A 16724-nucleotide genomic window follows, 5' to 3' on the forward strand; every position below is an offset into this window, starting at 1 on the left:
TAAAAGACTAGAGCAGAATATATTATGTTTCAGCTGAAGTGAAAAAAAGAGATTAACAATCCTTATCTCAGACAAAGCAGTTGCAAAAATAGATCACATTAAAAGAGTTAAAGAAGGAAAAAGGTACCATAGACAATGAAATTTCAATACTAAATGTGTGCACCAAGTGGAGGAGCATCCACATTCTTTGAAGATAAACTAAATGAATTACAGGAAGACATAGACAACAAAACTCTTCTGGTGGGATACCTTAACCTCCCTCTCTCAGAATTAGATAAATCTAACCATAAAATAAACAGGAAATTAAGTTAGAAAATTTAGATATGTTAGACATCTGGGGAAAATTGAATGGGGAAAGAAGGTAATAAAACTTTTTTTTCTGCAGAACATGGTACCTGCACAAAAATTAACCATGCATTAGGGCATAAAAACCTCATAATCAAATGCAGAAAGGCAGAAACATCAAATGCATCCATCTCAGACCATGATGCAATAAAAATCATGTACAATAAAGGACCTTGGAGAGATAGGCTTAAAAGCAATTGGAAACTAAATAAACTAATTGTAAAGAATGGGGGGAATCAAACAGCAAATTATAAAAAGAATTAATGATTTCATCTAAGACAATAACAATAATGAGATAAAATACCAAAATTTATGGGATACAACCAAAGCAGTTATTAGGGGATACATTATTTTTCTAAATGCTTATATAAATAAAAATAGAGAAAGAGGGGATCAATGAATTCAACATGAAACCAAAAGAGAGAAAAAATAAATTAAAAATCACAATTAAATACTAAATTATAAATTCTGAAAATTAAAGGTGAAATCAATAAAATTGAAAGCAAGAAAACTAGTGGACTAATAAATGAATTCAAGATTTGGCTTTATGAAAAATCAATAAAATAGATATATCTTTGATTAATGTGATTAAAAATAAAGAAATCAAATTACTAGTATCAAAATTGAAAAAAATGATTTCACCACCAATGAGAATGAAATTGAAGCAATAATTTGGACTGATTTTACACAACTATATGCCAAAAATTTGATAATCTAAGCAAAATGGATGAATATTTACAAAAATATAAGTTGCCTAGGTTAAAAGAAGAGGAAATTAAATCCTTAAATAATTCTATCTCAGATAAAGTAATCCAATAAGCCATCAAAGGACTCCATTAGAAAAAGTCTTCAGAGTCAGATGGATTCACAAGAGAATTCTACCAAACATTCAAGGAAAAATTGCATCCAATTCTATATAAACTATTTGAAGAAGGAGGTCTGTCAAATTCCTTCTATGATAACAATAGGGTGAATCAAAAGAGAGAAAGAATATTATATATTAATTTCACTAATGGATATTGATACATAAATTTAAATAAAACATTAGGAATGTTATTACAGCAAATTATTGTTAAGATATTACACTATGATCAAACAGAATTTATAGCAGGAATGCAGGATTGGTTCAGTATTAGGAAAATTATCAGCATAATTGACCATATCAATAACAAAACTAATAGTAATCATATGATCATCTCAATAGATGCTGAAAAAAGTTTTGGACAAAAAAACATCACACATTCCTTTTAAAAACACTAGTAAGCATAGAAATAAATACAATGTTCCTTAAAATGATGGAACCTATCTAAAACTATCAACAAGCATTGTATATAATGTTCATAAATTAGAAGCTTTCCCAATAAGATCAGTGGTAACCAACCCCTAGGAATATTATAGCCAAGTTCCAGAACTCCCAAGTCAAAGAGAAAATATTACAAGCAGCCAGAAGGACACAGTTCAAATATCATGGAGCTGCAGTCAGGATCACACAGGACTTAGCAGCAGCTACATTGGAAGCTTGTAGGGCTTGGAATACAATATACCAGAAGGCAAAAGAGCTTAGAATACAGCCAAGAATGAACTACCCAGCAAGGCTGAATGTCCTCTTCCAGGGAAAAAGATGGACTTTCAATGAACCAGGGGAATTTCAAAGATTCCTTTTGGAATGGCCAGAGCTGAACAGAAGGTTTGATCTTTAGGTACAGGACTCAGGTGAAGCATGGAGATTGGAGGAGAGGGGGGAAATATGAGGGACTTAATGAGGATGAACTGCATGTATAGAAAAATGATACTGATAATATTCATATAAACCATCTCAGTTAATAGAGCAGGTAGAGGGAGCTTTTATAGTTGAAGCACAGGAGAAAGCTGAATTCGAAGATAAATGGAGTCAATAAGAAAATAAGGGAAATGGAATGGGAGAAAGAAAAAGGAGAGGGGGAATAGTCCAAGCTATTTCACACAATAAGATTTTTTTTTTTATTACAATGAACTATTGCAATGATATGGAAGGGGGGAGGCAAGGGGGAATGAGGGAACCTTTGCTCTCATCAGAGATGGCTAGGAGAGGAAACAGCAAATATACTCAATGGGGTATAGACAACTGGAGTAAGAAGGAGGGGGGAGCAGGGGGAGGGGTGGGGATGTAAATAAAGGAGGAGAGGATGGACCATGGGGGGACAGTGGTCAGATGTAACACATTTTCTTTTTTTACTTCTTGCAAGGGGCTGGGATTGGATGGCCTGCCCAGGACCATAGGGCCAGGTGGATTCTGGGCCTAAGGGGTGGTATGGGGGCTCAGGGCTTCTTGGCCCCAGGACCAGGGATCTGTCTGCTGCGCCACTCAGCAACCCTACAGCAGAGTCAGTGTGAAAGGAAAGAGAAAATATAGTACATGGTAGTGGAGAAATAAGAAAGAAGGGAGTTGCAATCAGCAATGGCAACGTTGGAAAAATATGGAAGTAACTTTTGTGATGGACTTATCATAAAGAATGTGATCCACTCATGACAGAGTTGATGGTGTTGGAACAAAGACTGAAACACATTTTTTGTTATTATTATTTGGGGGAGGGTGCAGGGCAAGTGGGGCTGGGTGGCCTGCCTGGGGCCACATAGCAGGGTGATCATTGGGTGTCTGGGGTTGGATACGGGCCCAGGTGCTCCTGGCTCAAGGGCCAATGCTGTCACCCAGCCACCCCTACTATTATTACTATTTTATTTTATTTTGGGTCTTTTTTTTTCTTCTTTTTGTTTTTTGCAGGGCAGTGGCTTACATGTCACATGGCTGGGTGATTATTGGGTTTACGAGGCTGGATATGGGCTTGGATGCTCGTGGCTCCAGGGCTGGTGCTTCATCCATTGCACCACCTGACCATACCTACAATTATTACTATTATTTTTTTAATTTTAATTTTTTTTCTCCCCCCTTTACTTTTTTGCGCAAGCAAGTCTATCTATATTCATGGGGGGAGGAGTATTTTGTTTACTTGTAAACAAGTATAGTTTATTAATGTAAAGAAAAACATTTGTACAAAATGAGAATAAAAAATAAATTAAAAAAAAGATCATGGGTAAAACAAGGCTGTGTTATCACCACTACTATTCAATATGGTATTAGAAATTTTAACTTTACCAATAAACCAAGAAAAAAGAAATTGAAGGAATAAAAATGGGTAATGAAGAAACAAAACTCTTACTTTCTGTAGATGATATGATGGTATAACTAGAGAACCTTAGAAAATCATCTAAAAATTTACTGGAAACAATTATCAACTTTAGCAAAGCCACAGGATAGAAAATAAACCTACAGCAAATAAACTCAGCATTTTGATATAATATTTACTAAATCCCATTTAAAATAACATCAGACAATATAAAATACTTGGCAGTCTACTTGCCAAGACAGAGCTATAAAACACTTTGCACTTGAATAAAATTAGATCTAAATAACTGAGCAAATGTCAACTGGTCATTGGTAGGCCAAGCTAATATAATAAAAATGACAATTCTACCAACATTAAATTACTTATTGAGTGCCATACAAATCAAACTTCCAAAATATTACTTTAGTGAACTAGTAAAATAGTAACTAAATTCTTATGGAGACCAAAGATCAAGAATATCAAGGGAATTATTGAACAAATGCAAAGGAAGACAGCCTAGCCTTATCAGGTCTAAAATTATATTATGAAGCATTTAGTAATTAAAACTGCTTGGTACTGGTTAAGAAACAGAGGGATGGATCAGTGAAATAGATTATATACAAAAAAGACACCAGCAAATTACTATAGTAAACCTATTCTTTGATGAACCTAAAGAGTCCAGCTTCTGGGAGAACTCACTCTTTGGTAAAAACTACTGGGAGAAATGGAAGATAGTGTAGCAGAAATTAGGCATAGACCAACATCTCATACCCTATTATACCAAGATAAGGTCAAAATGAGTGCAACATTAAGATATAAACGGCAATATTATAAGCCAATTAAAAGACCAAGGAATTATATATCTATTAGATTTATGGAAATGGAAGCAGTTTATGACTAAAGAAGAAATAGAGAATATCATAAAAAATAAACAGGATAATTTTGATTACATTAAATTAAAAAGGGTTTGCACAATCAAAAGATTAAAAAGAAATATACAAAAAAATTAAAAAAGAAAATCTTTGCACAAGATTAAAAAGAATGTAATAGTTGGGAAACACTTTTTTGCAATTAATGCTTCTGACAAGGGGCCCATTTCTAAAATATTTAGAGAACTGAATCAAATTTATAAAAAACACACACACACACACACCATTCCCCAATGGATAAACGGACAAAAGATTTAGAATGGCAATTCTCAGATGAGAAATCAAAGCTGTCTATAGTCATGTGAAAAATCATTATTGATCAGAGAAATGCAAATTATAGCATCCCCTTACACCTCTCAGATAAGTCAATGTGCTTGGGAAGGAAAATAATGTTGGAGAGGATGTGAGAAATCTGGTACAGTAATGTGATGTTCATGGAGTTGTGAACTGATCCAATTTTTCTGAAGAGCAATTTGAAATTATGTCCAAAACTCAAAACCTTGTTTAAAATGATTGGTAAAAACTAGCATTGCATGTAGTTGGAATAACAAATAAATAAAATAAGAGAAAGTAACTAAAGACAGCATAAAAGATGGGGAATCTATATCCCAAGGCAAGCCCAGAAATTATATGAACACAATTATAAAATATTTTTCTTTCAAAAAGTCAGATCTAAACAATTGAAAAATATCAATTACTCATAGGTATGTTGAGTTAATATAATAAAAATGACTATTCTACCTAAATTAAATTACTTATTTAATGCCAAACCAAACATTCAAAAATTATTTTACAGTTTAAAAAAATAGTACCAAAATTCTTCTGATGGAACAAAAAGTCAAGAAAATCAAGGAAATTAGTGCAAAAATTGCAAAGGAAATTGACCCAGCTGCATCAGATCTAAAACTATATTATAAAGGAGCAGTCATCAAAATGTCAAAAACTGGCTAAGAAACAGGGTGAATCAGTGGAAGATTGTGTACAAAAGAAACACTAGTAAATGACTATAATAATCAACTGTAATAAAACCAAATGCTTCAATTTCTGGGTTAAGAACTCAGAATTTGATTTTAAAAAAACTTGGGAAAACTGGAAAATAGTATGTCAAAACCCAGGCATAGATCAATATCACCCACACTATACCAAGATATGGTCAAAATGGGTAGAGGATTAAGCCATCAAGGGTGATACTAAAAGAAAATTAGAACATAGAAAAGTCTAGCTGACAATTTATTGAATGGGGAGTAGTTTATGATCAAAGGAGAGATATAGGACATAATAAATTGCAAAATGCATAATTTTGACTATATTACATTAAAAAGGTTTTAGACAAATAATACCAATGCAACCAAGACTAGTTAAGAATACAGAGAGATAGGAAAAAATTTTCATAGCTAGTGATTCTGATAAAAGATTCATTTCTGGGGCAGCTAGGTGGTGCAGTGGATAGAGCACTGGCCCTGGAGTCAGGAATACCTGAGACCAAATACAGCCTCAGACACATAATAATTACCTAACTGTGTGGCCTTGGGCAAGCCACTTAACCCCATTGCCTTGCCAAAATTAAAAAAAAAAAAGATTCAATTCTAATCTGTTTAGAGAAAAGAGAAATTAATTAGAATACAAATCATTCTCCAATTGATAAGTGTCAAATGATATGAATAGGCAGTTTTCAGAAGAAGAAATTAAAAATATATAATATCACAAAAAATGCTCCAAATTATATTTGATTAGAGCAATGCAAATTAATATACCTCTGAGGTACCATTTCACACCTATCAGATTGGATAAAATGACAAAAAAGGAAAAAGATCAATATTGAAGAGGATGTAGGAAAATTGGGACTCTAAAGTGCTGTTGATGGAACTGTGAATTGATCCAAACATTCTAGAGAGTAATTTGGAACTACACCCAAAGGGCAATCAAACTGTATATACCCTTTGATGCAGCTATACTACTACTACTACTCCTAAGAATTTATCCCAAAGAGATCATAAAAAGGGGAAAAGACATGCATGTACAAAAATATGTATTGCAGCTCTTTTGGAAATGTCAAAAAATTAGAAACTAAGGGAAAGTTCAGCAATTAGGGAATAACTGAACAAGTTAGGTATGTGAAGATGATTATGTACTATTGCCCTATAAGAAATCACAAGTCTCTGGACTTCATAAAACCATATAAAGACATGAATTGTAGAGCGAATTGAGCTCTAGAACCAAGGGACCATTTTATATATAACAGTAATAATGGGAGATGATTAACTATGATGGATGCAGCTCATTTCAGCAATTCAGTAATCAGGATAATCTTGAGAGATTTTTAAGGGAAAATGCCATCCATATCCAGAGGAAAAACATTGAATTCCAAGTGCAGAGCAAAGCATTTTTAAATGATTTTTTAAAAATGAATTTTCTTTCTCAAGTTTTCCCCTTAGTTCTTATTGTTCTTTCACAATATGACTAATATGGAAATATGTTAAACACTATTGTATATGTACAACCTATATCAATTTGTTTGCTACTGGGGGTGGGGGGAGGGAGGTAGAAAAATGTGAAACTCAAAGGCTTGCAAAAAGATGATATTGAAAACTATCTTTGCATGCTACTGGAAAAAAAAGGAAGAAAGAAAAATCAAAGAACTCGGGGAAGAAAAAAGGGGGGATGGGTTTCAAAGAGAAAAAATTAGGAGAACATAAGGAAAAAACGTATTTCTCACTTTTGCATTTATTAGAAATTAACAGTGTTAAAACATATAAAAACTTTTTTGGACATCTGAAGAAAATCAATATTAGACACATCCTTTATTGACTATATAAATGAATCTAAAAATTATTTAGATAAAAGAGCAAATCAAAGGAACTGTGTATCATTGCATCAAAGAAAATCAAAAGAATGAAACAACCACAAAAACTTTTATAATATAATCAAATAAATTCTTTATAAAAATGTATTCTTTCCACATGCTTTCATCATCAAGATAAAGAAAATGACAAAATAATTGAAACTCTGACTGCAAATAATGAGAAAATCAATAAAAGAAAGCAAATCCAAAATAACAAGCTAAGTACAGAAATTTAAATTCTAAGAATTAGAAGATTTTTTTAAAATGACTAATCTGGTGAAAAGGAGAGGAAAATCAAATAACCAATATAAAAAATAAAAAGGAGAATTTACATGAAATAGAGGAAATATAATATAGTATTAAAAATTATTTTGTAGAATTATAATCCAACAAAAGGTATTATTCAAATGATTTAATCAATATTTACAAGGACATAAAATATCCTAATAATAGATGAAAAATAAATAATTCGCTGTCCCCATATCAGAAAAAACATTTGATAAGTCATAAATTAACATCTAGAACGTGGTGATAGAATCAGCATCCAGCTGGATTTGAAGCAAATCCTATTAATGGTCAGGAGATAAGTATTAAAATATTAGATACATTATTTTAAAAAATAGAGAAAGGATCCTGAAAAACACTTTTCTTATGAAACAAATATACTTAAAGGTGGAAGAAATAAAGCAGAGAAATAAAACTGCACACCAATGACATATTCAAATTTTATCAATAAAAAGGGTTACTAAATAAGTCTAGCAGTCAATGTTCAGAATCATTTGTTTGAAATGAATATAGAAAACAATATTCATTAGCAAAAAATATCATCCCCAATCACTGCATCTAAAAAGTTGGGAATGATTCCTATAAAAGATATAAATTTTACTGCTCAGTGGTTGATTCTTCATATCCAATTCACTGCCTCAGAGAGTTTCCAGGCCTAAAGACACAAAATGTTCAAATAATAAAAATGCGTAAACATTAAAGGGGGAACAGTTACATGAAGTAGTCTCTTCAACAGCCCACTCCCAGATAATGTTTGCCCTTCATTTTCAAAGAAGACCATGATATCAGGGAGATGATGCCATGACAAGCATATTAATTAGATTTGAGTGAGGGGATGCTGTACTAGGTCTCCAGTCTCAGTTTCTCCTCTAGAGTCATCCAGTGGCCAGATATGAAACAGGATGACTGAAGATAAACCTGCATGCCAGGGTTAAGTGACTTGCCCAAGGTCACACAGTTAAGTGTCAAGTGTCTAAGTCTGGATTTGAACTCCCATTCTCCTGAGTCCAAGGCCAGAGATCTATCCATTACACCACCTAGCTGTCTCCAATAAAATGCAAAATAATATTTTGAGATATTCTTAGTTTTGCTACATGAGAAATTTATTTAAGGTTATCCTAGAATCAGTTTGTACTTGTTTGCAAGAAATTTTTTGCAAATATATAATTTTCAATTTGAATATTTACACTTCAGACCAGTAAAATTATAAATGAGAATGTGATTTGCTGTTTTATTGATGGCCTAGTCTTAAGAAAGTTGTGGAGAACAAAGAAATTTCCATTATAAATATATTTTTATTTCAGAGGAATGGCATACTGTACATAATAGATTTACAATTTCAAGTGCAATCATGAAATTTTTTATTATACCATGCTATAGAAATGCTTGTTTTTGTCCATAAATTTAAAAGAAAATATAAAAAATGCAGTTTAAAGTTAAAAGTGTGTTGCAAGTATTTTTTTTAAAGAGATCTGGTTGCAAAACATTTATCAGTGCAACCCAGATTATATACACCTGTCCTCCTTGCCTCATTAGCAGAATATCATTTTGCAAAGCTATGAAACTATGGGTACTAATGTCAGTATTCAAAGATGAAAACAGTATTGTTCATTATTTACTACAAATGATTACAGTTATTCAAAAGCATTGTATTTTTCATTCTCAAAACATTCATTTACATAGTGATCACAGTAGGACTGCATTGCTAAAAGCTTGATTTGTTGTGTTCATGAAATGAAATGAAAATATCTTGTTCACTTTTTGCCAGGAATTATATACATTCTGTCAGAAACATTCAAGAGATATTATTGACACAATCTATGTGTGTGTGTGTGTATGCATGCATGCACACGTGTGTGTGTATGTGTGTGTATAAGAGACTGTAACTGTTTCTGTTTTATTGTTTCTGTCTCTGTCTCTCTACTTTTCTTTTGTTTGTGTATTTATATTTAAGGTGAAAATTTTGAGTTATTGAAGTCATTGAAGAAACACAAATTGAAAAGTTTATACATGAATTGAGCTAAAGTCTTATCATTTTATTGATCTTACAGATAGATAGTAAATAAATATAACTTTTCATTTTATATGATACATTTGAATTAATGCTAGAGTTTCAATTAGAGATCTGACTCTTACTCATTATTAGACCTTATATAATTAACTTCAGCTGCCTTTGCATTGTCTTCATCTATGAATTTAAAATTATGTTATTTTCAGAATCTACTTCATAGGGTTGCTTTAAAAAAGGTGCTTTATGAACCATAAAGTGCTTTATGAATGTGAATTGTGAAACAGTGAAAAATGAATTAAAATAAATGTGCAAAAAGACCTTCTAGAAATATCTGTGATTTAAAAACAATCATACTGTATGTCATTATGCATGTCACATAAAAGAAATGGGTTTTGTCTATTGAATCCAATCACTTTTGAAAACATTTAAGCTGTATTTAGAGAATGCCATGCAGAAATGATAGATTCCCAAGCTGAATTTTTAACATTGTCACATAGAGAAGGAATTGATCTTTCTTTGGTTATAACTGTGATAAGGTGAATGAGATTCATTTTCTCATGAAAGGAATCTCATAGCTCTGAGGTATCTTCCCAGGTAATTTCCCCCTACATTTGTTCTTTGTTTTGTCTGTCCAGTGTAAGTCAAAGTCTTTGATGACAACTAATAAATGAGAGGGTTATGGGAGAAAGGACTCCTTATCTCATTTTACCTATAACATTGGGATACTACTGTTATAACAGAATTTCTACAAATGAATACAGATCTCATTTTACTCCATTATTTCTCCATAAAACAAATATTTGGTTTTTAAGAATAAGAATATAGGTGAAAAATATATTCCATTGCTTCTTTTACTTTGTTGCATTTTGGTTACTATAGGCTTTCCTTCTTAGTAGGATGTACATTATTCTTTAAGGATATGTAGTGTTGAAATTTCAATTTATTTCCAGAATATCTGAGCTTTTCGCTTCTTTTTTTGGCTAATTTTTAGGAAGCAATATGGTCTAATGGATAGAGAGTTGAACTTAGAGTCAAAAAGGACTGGGTTCAAATTCTGACAGAAACAAGTTGTATCTATATCATAGTTTTTTTTTTATATGTAAAATGAGAGTTTGATTTCAGTAATCTTTAGGTCTTTTAATTTTCTTATGACTATGATTCTGATTAATATCAAGAAGACAGAGTAACAACAATAGCATGTTTTTAGCAGATTCCTGTGACATTTCTCAGGGATTTCAGGGTTTTGTGATCTCTGATATAGGGAAAGGGAAAGAAGGAGGCATAAAGGCAGTGAGACAGAGAAGACAAAAAGTATTGTCCAAGATGGATGCTACTGAGTGAGTCAGGTGAGTCATTTATATGAACAATATTGTATTCTCTGTGACTGAAATCTCATAAGAATTAAAAAAAAATCCAGGTTTTATAGTTAACTCAGATACATAAAACAGTGTAGCACTCATAGATAAATGGGGAAAGCTACCCAGAAACACTATAATTTTGTATGCAATATACTGCTTTGTCTTGTGTAGGTTTATTTGTTAATACTATTAAGACAGTTAGCTGAGCAATTACAGTATAATAAGCCATTATACTTCCAAATATGAATGATTCCAATTTTTTTAATGATAATATATTATCTTAAGGTTATGGGTAGATCTTTTCTGCCCACATCTATGTATTACCATTTTTAGTTTAATTTAAACATGATCTGGTAATTGTATAGATTTACTTTCTTGAATAATTAATCAAGCTTCAAGTAAAGTCATTACCCAGTCCCCATACCCCACCCACTTTGTATTTTCTGGTGAGATAATAGTCCTTTTAATCTTCTACCATTTAACTCTTTGATGCAAATGAGCTAATGTTGCAAAACATGTGAATGTTGGTCACATGGTCACTGTCGTTCCTGAAATGCACATTGACTGAAACAATTTCTAGGTTCCTTTGGCTCCCCTGTTGTGTCAATTGTTTTTTGCTGACTGAATTTCTTTTAAAATACTAATGGTCTTTAATTTTGTCACTTTCCATTTTTCAGAATTGATAGTTTCTATAAAAGCTCTCATTAGAACATTTGTAATTAGATACAATACAATCTTCTCATCTTTATCCTTTCCCCTCTATTGATATTGATTTTAATATTTTGTTTAAAAACAGTTGTGGGTAGAAGGAAGAGATCCAACACAGTGGAGAGGAGCCAGGAAGTTGCTGAGGTCTCCCTAGATTACCTTCAATATAATGTTAAATCTAGTTTCTGAAACAATTCTGAGTGATATAATTCACAAGAAGATAGAGTAAAACAAAAGAATTTGGAAGGCCTTCAGAAAGGGTTTCACTTGGGTAAAAAGAGAGCAGAGTCCAGCACTGATAGCATGCAGACAAGCCAGTGGGAAACTCTTATCCCCAACACAAATCAGCAACCAAGACCATTAGGTCTTCACTCATCATGCCACTATCAAAGAGGTCAATTGTGAGAGACCTCTAACCCTACATAGTAGCCATATTGCAAGACCTGGTTTCCCAGCACAACAGGCACAACTAAGCGAAGGAAACTAGGTCAGGCAAGCCATCAGTACCTCAGATCCCAGAACAGTAAGCCAAGGACCAGGCTCCTGTACACCATTGTAAGACGTTTTGTATAGTGCTGCCTGTATCCCAGAAGTAGAGCTTCAACTTCAAAAAGTGAGCAAGAAACATGACCATAGAAACCTACTATGGAGACAGGAAAGATCAAAAGAGAATCTCAAAAGTAAAATAGCAATATGCGAATATGTGAAGCTTCAAAAGGGAATATGAATTAGTCTCAAGTCCAAAAAAATCATTCTTGGAAGACTTAAAAAAGGATTTTCAAAATCAAATAAGCCAGGTAAAAGAAATATTTGGAAAAGAAATTAGAGATATTTAAAAGAGAATTAATAGCTTGGGAAAGAAAGGACCAAAAATTTACTTAAAAAACAATTTCTTTAAAATATAATTGGTGATTAAGGAAAAAATTCACTGAAGCAAACAACTCCTTAAAAATTATAACTGACAATAGAAAAGTAGGTACAAAAGTTAACTGAAGAAAATAATTCCTCAAAAAGTAGAATTGGGCTAGTGAAAGCTAAGGGCATCATGAGACATCAAAAATCAGTCAGACATAGATGTATAGAAATAAAGAAGAAATTGTAAACTATCTCACTGGGGGAAAAACTTTCCTGGAAAATAGTTCCAGAAAGGGCAGTTAGGTGGTACAGTGGATAGAGCACTGACCCTGAAGTCAGAAGCACCTAAGTTCAAATCTACCCTCAGACATTTAATAATTACCTAGCTGTGTGACCTTGGGTAAGTCACTTAATGCCATTGCCTTGCAAAAAAAAAGAAAGAAAAGAAAATAGCTCCAGAAGAGTCAACTTAATTATTGAACTATCTAATCGCCATGAAGAAAGGAACCTGAACTGCAGCATTCAAGAAATTATGAAGTAAAACTGCCCTGATATTCTAGAAACAGAAGGGTAAAGAGTCATCAAAAGTACCCAACACAATCACCTCCTGAAAGAGATACCAACATGAAAACTCCAAGGAATATTGTAGCCAAATTACATAATTGACTCAAGGAGAAAACACTTCAGGCCGTCAGAAAGAAACAATTCAAACATTGAGGAGTCACAGTTAGGATTACACAGGACTTTGAAGATTCAATATTAAAGGAGCAAGGACATAGAATATGATATTCCAGATGGCAAAGGAACATGGAAAATAACAAAGAGTCAACTACTCAGCAAAATTGAGCATAATCTTTTGGTGGAAAAGATGGGCATTCAATAAAAGTGGGGACTTTCAAACTTTTCTGATGAAAAGACAAAGGTAAAACAGAAAAAAATAAATTTTCAAATACAAAACTCAAAGGAAGCATAAAAAGATAACCATGAAAAGAAAAAAAATCTTGTTTTTCAATAAGGTTAAATTGTTTACAATCCTACACGGAAAGATGCTCTATTAGTGCAATTAGAAGGGGATTACATAGAGAATTTAAGTTGATGATTTAAAAAATTAAGAGATTAATAAAAGATTGAACTGAGAGAAGAGGAAAGATGGAGACAGAATAGGGTAAATTATAACATGTGAAGAGGAGCAAACGACCTATTATAATAGAAGGAAAGAAGAGAGGGAGTAGACATTCTTTTTTCATTGGGTTTGGCTCAAAAAAGAAATAACATGCACAGTCAGGTGGATAAGAAATTTATCTTACCCTACCTGTAAGTTGGAGGAGAAAGGGAAAACAAAAGAGATAGGCACTGAGAAAAGGGAGAGCAAATTGAGGGAGATGGAGATCTGAAACAAAAACTGATAAGGTGGGATAGGGCAAAAAAAGAGAAAAAAAAGTATAAACTGGGGAAATTACGATGGAGAAATATAGACAGTTAGTTATGATAATTAAGAATGTGAATGGAATGAACTTTCCCATAAAACAGAAGTGCATAGAAGAATGGATTAAAAACCAGAATCCTACAATAAGTTGTTTACAAGAAAAACGCTTGAATCAGGGAGACGCACAGAGAGTAAAGGTAAAAGTCTGGAGTAGAATATATTATGTTACAAACGTATGAAAAAAAAACAGGGATAGCAATCCTTTTCTTTTCTCAGACAAAGAAAAAGCAAAAATATATCTCATTAAAAGACATATGAAAAGAAACTTATATGAGCATAAAAAAAGAAAGAACTCAGGCAATTGGATATGCAATTAAAAAAGCTAGGAAAGGAAGAAATTAAAAATCCTTATTTAAATATCTTATTTAAATAGAAATTTTGAAAATAAAAGGAGAAACTAATAAAACTGAAAGTACCAAATCTACTGAATGAATAAAATAATAAAAAGATAAATCTTTCGTTAATTTGATTAAAAAAAGAAATAAGAAAACCCAATTATCAGTATCAAAAATGAAATGGGCGAATTTACCATCAAAGAAAGGAAATTAAAGTAATAAATCAGAGCTACTTTGTCTGCCAATAAATTTAACATTCTAACAGTAATAGACGAATATTTACAAAAACATAAATTAACTCAATTGATAGAAGAGAAAATAAAATACTTAATAATCCCATTATATAAAAAAAGAAATTGAATAAGTCATCAATGAACTCCATAAGAAAAAAATCTTCAGAGTGCAAAGAATTTACAAGTGAATTCTACCAAACATTTAAAGAACAATTAATTCCAATAATATATAAAGTTTTGAACAAAATAGACAAAGAGGAATCTTATCAAATATGGTGCTGGTGCTTAAAACAGAAAGGGCCAAAATAGAGTAAGAAAATTTTAGACCAATTTCTCTAAAGAATGTAGAAGGAAGCCCATGATACCAGGCAGGAGAGCAGGTAGGTGGGTAGGCAGCTCATATCCCTGCTGGGAGGCTGGGAGGCTCAGAGATTCGGAATCCACAGTATCACTTCCGCCTCACCACTGCCACTGCCCACTGTATTTCTGGAACATGAGAAGAAGAGATGCAGAGGAGTGGAAAATGGAAGAACTGCAGATGCTCCTAGAGGAAGTGATCCCATCCAGTAAGAGGACTCTGATCGAGAATTACCAGAACCTGACTTGGGTGGCCGAACACTGTGAGAACAACTATATACAGGTTCCTGACAAAAGGAATGACGAGACCAAAGCCTACACCACCCAACCTATAGCAATTGTTGCTTATCAGATAAATGCATTGGCCAACAATGTGCTCCAATTCTTAAACATCCAAGCCTCTCAGCTTAGGAGAATGGAGTCTTCCATCAACCATATCTCCCAGACTGTGGACAATCAATAAAGAAAAAGTGGCTCAAAGAGAGATAGGAATTTTGACAACAAATAAGAATTCATCCAGAACTCAAAAAATAATAGCACCTGCAAATATGCAATGTCCTGTAAGATACATTCAAAAACCTATAGACTTAACAGTATTGATGATGTGGGTCATGGTGTCAAGCATAGAAATTACCAGCCTTCAAGAACTGGCACACTGTTGAGAACAAATCCACCTACACAGAAGCTGCCAAGCCTTCCTGTGTCAGGCCAGGGAACATTGGGACAGAATACTCTTTACAAAATCCTGGAACCTAAACCCCCAATAGTTCCCAATTATTATGACAGGTCCAGCTAATCTTGCAAGTCAGCATAGTCCAGGAAGGATGGTATTGTTCAATCAGATCAAGAATAGCAGTGGAGGAAGTGGAAATTGAGAAAATAGTGGAAACAGCAGTATTGGCATTTCCATTGTCATGCCTACACCTTCACCACCAACTACTGGATGAGCTGTTGATAGCCCTACACCAGCACCACCTCCTCCACCAGATGATATTCCTATTTTTGATGATTCCCCACCTCCTCTTCCACCACCACCAGTTGATTATGAAGATGACGAGTCCAGAGTCCTTCAGTATAGTGATCCTTATACAGATGGAGATCCTGCCTGGCACCTTGAGAGTTATATTGAGAAAGTTGTCGCTATATATGATTATACAAAGGACAAGGATGTTGAGCTATCTTTTACGGAGGGTGCAGTCATTTATGTTATAAAGAAGAATGATGACAAATGGTGTGATGGAGTCTGCAATCGAGTGACTGGCTTGTTCCCTGGAAATTATGTTGAATCAATCATTCACTAAACTGATTAAAAATCTTTTGCTCTAGAAGTAGGATCTTGTATTCACCCATTCTGTGGGACAGCCGTAATGGTGAACAGATATGTCTTACTGCTTGAAAGTGTGCCCATATTTTCAGGACATGAAGTTTTATCAGTATGATCTAATGCTCATCCACAAGCATAACTTTTGGGAGACAGTTTATGTATTGCCAAAGAGCATTCTATACAAATAACTGTCTATAAATAGGTAATGTTGATGTATTTACTTATGCATTCTTGATTTTATGACCAGCCTAAATATTCTGGGGAAGTAGGGTTCAGTATTTAATGAAATCATGATTCCAATTGTGCCGTTACAGATTTTGGTGCATCATGGCAACTAACACTATGTTAGATTAACATTAAGAATTTGGAAGAAAAGTTTAATCCTAGTGCTGGTCATACTTTTGTTTAGTTGCTTGCTCATTTTTGTACTGTGTTATTTGTTTAAAGCATGCATACAAACATATATATTGAAATGTACTTTTTTTTTAGGTTGTCACAAGGCAAATGGGGTTA

General features: G+C 33.2%; 1 pseudogene; it reads left to right on the plus strand.

Moving 5' to 3' along the window:
• Positions 1-15053: 15053 nt before the first annotated feature.
• LOC141520144 (abl interactor 1 pseudogene) lies at positions 15054-16197 on the plus strand (annotated as a pseudogene).
• The last annotated feature ends 527 nt before the right edge of the window (positions 16198-16724 follow it).

The sequence above is a fragment of the Macrotis lagotis genome, chromosome 1, assembly GCF_037893015.1.
Source record: "Macrotis lagotis isolate mMagLag1 chromosome 1, bilby.v1.9.chrom.fasta, whole genome shotgun sequence".
Classification (NCBI taxonomy): Eukaryota; Metazoa; Chordata; class Mammalia; order Peramelemorphia; family Peramelidae; genus Macrotis; species Macrotis lagotis.